Source organism: Nipponia nippon, unplaced genomic scaffold, assembly GCF_047370975.1.
Source record: "Nipponia nippon isolate SJK-2023a ecotype South Korea unplaced genomic scaffold, ASM4737097v1 scaffold_8, whole genome shotgun sequence".
In the NCBI taxonomy this organism is placed as follows: Eukaryota; Metazoa; Chordata; class Aves; order Pelecaniformes; family Threskiornithidae; genus Nipponia; species Nipponia nippon.
In genome coordinates this window covers 21,497,795-21,502,801 of record NW_028262402.1, presented here as the reverse complement: position 1 = coordinate 21,502,801, position 5,007 = coordinate 21,497,795, and positions in this window count along the sequence as shown.

The window sequence follows — 5,007 nt, the reverse complement described above, 5'->3', positions numbered from 1 at the left end:
GAGATTGTCTTGATTTATTTTATTGACTTTCTGGGTGGGAAATTGTTTTATTCCCGCTTTTCCCCCTTCCCCGGGCTAAAGTTGACAGTAGCTCTTCTGCAGTCTTCATCAATTCTTATCTTGGTGTCTGTGGACAGGATGTTCAGAGATAACTCAGTGGTTTTCATCGTTATTGCCATTATAAGGATTACAAAATTTCTAAGATCTTAGTCCCAGAAGTATATTGTATGTTAGGTGTCTTTCCCCTGAGCAGTCCTTCCAGCACCTTCAGATCCATGGGCACTAAGCTTTCAGAGTGATAAACCAGTACAGATCATTAATTAGCACCTTCACATGTCAATTCTCCAAGCAAACAAAAGCATAAAGCAGGTGGATGAGAATCCAGTTAGTGAGGTAAATTGAAGGAAACAGCAAACAGTCTCTGTAGGTTTACAGGAAGGATGAATGTTGGGGTGGGGCAGGGAAGAATTGGATGGGACTGCCCTGTGCTGCAATCCTGTGCTTTTCCTGATTCATGCCATGAAAGGCCCCTGGGCATCAGGAAGACATGATCTGTTCTGCTAAGAAATGTCCAACAAGTCTTAGCTGGGAAGTCCAGGGCGAAGTTGGGCCAAGTCTTCTGGACTCAGAGGCAAACTTTGTAGCCTGCTTTGTTACATGGTTCCAGTGTTTGTGGAAAAACATGTAATTACATATTGGGTAAGAGGCTATTAAATCAGGTTGAAAGTTTGATGGGTACACACTTGTCCTTCCATCTGATGCCTCTGCACTTGCTCTGGGAAGCTTGGCTAAACACCGAGAGTTCCTCAGCCAAGGCTGACAGAGTAGATGGCTGTTTCAGAAGGTCTGTTGTGCAGCTGCAGTTGTAGGTAGGTTTTCTGCTTCCAACTGCCAACCAAACAGGCAACTGCCCGTTAGTCACTAATACTGGAAGCCACACGGGCATTTGTTCCAAGGAGACATAGCACTAAGTCTCATTATCCCTGTTTCTTTGAGATGTAGCATACTAGTAGGTTGCCTTCTTCCCTGTTGTGGGCACTGGGGTTTTGACTTGGGGAAGAGGCAGCTAAATTTCATTCCATCTATGATTCCCTCAGCTCAGGGACCCTCAGATGTTTAGGGCAGAGACATAGAACAACAGGTGCAGTTCCCATGGGGACAGCACATCATCAGACACTGTGCTAAGTAGAGGTGCTGTCTTGTAAATCAGGGATTTTGGTCATTCAGGGAGTGAGAAGTCAATCCAAGAAGTAAAATAAATAACACTGCAAAATGAGGCAAGCAGGAGGTTAGAGTTGAGTTTCCTATGCTACGACTTGGATTCAGTCTCTTTGCATGCCCCTGCTCTGTATCACATTGCCTTATGTAAGATGTTTGTCACTTCAGCACCCACGTAAAAGTCTGTCATAGATACATTTCATTTGTGCCTAGGTGATCTCAGATCTTGCCATGGGTACTTCTATTGCAACTTTCTTGGCACGTGTTAGGGCTGCTCTGTTAAGTGGATTAAATCAAAGGGTGTGGCGGGGTAGGGGGGAACAAGAAGAGTCATCTTAAAGAAAATTCCTAATTGTGTGATCTACCGTTATTGGTACTTGATGGCCCTGTATGAGGACATCTAAATATCTTGTCTCTCTTCGTTTATGCTAATACTAGGTAAAAGGCACAAGAATGATGAAAATACATTCAGGAGGAAACGTTGGAGAGACTGGTATTTTGCCTATAGGGTAGACTGAGGAAGGCATGAATCTTTGAGTTAGAAGGGAATGCTATTCTCTGCATTAGGTATGACTGGAGGAAGTAGCAGCGAGCTTGAATTGCGGCAAATGAGACTTAAATTCGAAGAAACTTGCTAAAGTGAATCAGGAGAGGATATTGTCTGGGGCATTGGTGGAACCTCTGCTGAGAGGCTTCTGAAGGCAGGCTAACATCTGTGGGGACTGGTTTCTGCCCAGCTAGTCCTGCCTGGGAAAGGGGCAGATCAATGGAAAGGTGTCTGCTTTCAGGGCAGCTGATCTGGGCTTTAATAGACAGGGGACCAGAGAAATCCTGATCTGATCAAGTCTATCTTGCTGCTGATGTTTCTGACACATACTACCTGTATGCACCAGCCTGGCAGACCTGACCATCTTACCTTTCCCCAGGAGTTTTGCAGTGCTTAAAATCCCTGGGGTGACGATATGGTTCCACCTTATTTCAGGACACCTTAATGATTATTTACAATAATATTCCATTTTATTACAAAAACTCATTGTTTGTCCCATATTTTCCAAGAAGAGGATTATTTCTCATGATTAACAGATGCTTAATTGGTGGGAGGGAAGGAGAGAGGAAAAGAACATAATTGATAATATTGAGTCAATTGCTCATTGCTGGCAGGTAACTGATGGGGAACCATGGGTGTATCAGGTGTTACTAATAGCTTGGCTAGAATATGTTGCATGGAAAGCTGTTCAGCTTCACGCTAGCATATGTTGTGCTTCAGAGTCGAGAATAATTTTCTCCCCCGTCCGCCTTTCTGCCTCCATTCTGGAAACTCATTTCTTCTTTTACCAAGATGGGGTGGCAGCAGAACCTGAAAATAATCCATGCCACGCTTTATACAGGGCAGTGCAAGCACTCCTGAGTAAACCACCTTTTTCAGGGAGCAACCTTGCATCATCCCATCTTCACCGTCTGGGTGCCAGGGGTTGGTGTTGCCTGATGCTGTTGCCTTTGTGCCTGAGCTCTAAGGAGGGTCACGGTATTCAATGTAATGCAGGTTGACTCAAAATAACTATTATAATATGCCGCATCAGTGAGCTGGTTTATTACAGTTTACGGTTTATGTTTTCATCCCATCTAGGGTCTTCAGCATCTAACCAACCAACCTGAAGCTGCTCTAGTCTCATTTCTCTTTTCCTTGCAGGTTTTTGTAGTTTTGTTCATTCCTCTCCTGCTTTCTTGTTGTTGTGCGAAAGGACCACAATAAAGATCACAAAGCAAATTTTGATGAATCACTTGCTCAGATACCACAACAGTTCACACCTTACCCCTGAATATAGCTTCCAGCCAACCCCTTGACTCTCTTGCATCTCATAGGCCATGCATCAGGAAGGAAGGTAGAAATGTGTCTGGTTAAATGATTAAATTCCTCATGTAGCAACCTGAAGAAGACAGTTCAGTACAGCTCTGTGGTTCTGCCTCCTCCCCACGGAAGGAACTGGGTAGCCTGGGTCTGCTGCCTTTCCCCAAGAAGGATGAAGGACCTGAACTCCAGCAACCTTTTGGCTTATGCCTATAACTTCCCTCAGCAATGCCTCCTGGTTTGATAACTGCAAATGGAGAATTAAGAGCTGAAGAAGCATGGCATCAAAGCAGACCTCCAGTTAGGCAGGGCTGTATTTGCGCCTGGGAGTCTGGGGAAGAGCCCATATACTAAGGAGCTATTGCATACAGTTTCAGTCACGTCTGGAGAGACTGGTTTTCTCTGTCGCTGAGGTTGTCAGGTGCAAGTCTTTTCTTGATGAAAAACAAGGCATTGCTTTGAAAACAATCTCTGTGGTGTTAGCCTTTATTTACATACAGGTATTTTGAGCCCCTGGGGTTCTTGTTCTCATGATTTTGTTCACAGCTCCCACAAGCAAGGATTGTCTCAATATGAAAAGAAAAAGAGAGAACTCGGTAATCACGTTGCAACTTCAAGAGCCCTAGACAAAAGAAAAAAAAAACCCAACATATTAAGACACATGATTAAAACCACAAGGATTGGCAACACGGTGTCGGCAAAGCTGCTTCTCTGGAAATCCTGTGAACTTCCCGTTCTAGGCTGCTAGGCAAACCCTTTCCTGGATTCAGATCTTCGCTGTTGATTAATTTCACCTTGCTCAGAAGAAACAGGTGATTGGCAGAAGTAATTTTAGATCTTAGATCAGCAGCAGAAGTAGCCACACTAGCCCAGCCCCAGCAGATGTTTTCCTGTCCTACCTCCTGCTCCGTGGTGGGTTGCTGCCCTCACTGCCTGCCTCACTAGCTCACAGGGGCACTGCAGATGCCACGGTAGATCTGGGGCAAATGGCCATAACAAATAGCTGAAATATCTCCTCATAAGCCAGGGAGATTGCTGGTGTTTCATTGCCAGGAGTGGGAGAAGGAAGCAGGCAGATCTTTACCCTTTGTAGGAGAGAAAGGGACAGAGGGAGCCAGGGGACCACCTGCCTGCTGCGAAACACCTAAAAGAACAGCCCCCAGTAAGGTATGCTGCCTTGCAAAGGACAGTGAGATCAGATCCTAACAGGGCCCATGTTGATCCCATGAGCAGTGTGAGACAGCCAAAAAGCAAGATCAGGGTGCAGCTGCAGCCTGGGCAATGGGTCCCAGCATTGGCGAGCTGATGGAGGGGAGCCAGAGCAAGGCGAGACCTGCCCCCCCTGCGTCCCCAGCACCACAGAGCAGCTTCACTACATACCAGAGAGGCAAGCCGATCCCTGGGGCCAGGGCTGAGCTGGAGGTGGCAGCTGGCCCAGCACCCCTGTGAGCTGGTGGGGTTGTTAGGAGGGTGAGTCTTCTCACACTGTGCTCCTTGATGTGGCTGCAGGGCTCTCCACCTTTTTTGAAGGCCACCTGCCTTCTCAGGGTGTCTGTTGCCGCCTTTCTTTGAGCTGCTACAGACAGAGTGACCTGAGCCCAGCAGGAATGAATTAGTTGCACAACTCTTCACATAGGAGCATAGCATCAGCTTGCTTGTGTCCTCCTTGCTTTGGCCAGGAGAGTGACTCCTGGGTAGTATTGTTCCTGGTAAACACGATGGCAGGTAAGCAGAGACTACATGGCCCAAGCTGTCCCTGCCATTATGGGAAGGTTCATGAACAGACCCAGGAGGGGTGGGCTCCTCAGGGTAATGGACCTAGTCTTGGTGTCTCACCTGACTCCTTGTAGGCATTTGCCATAGTTTCTTTTGCAATTTGCTCTTTTTTGTGCATTTTCCTCAAGTATTTATGCTTTCTTGGAGGGGCCACATCCTACAAT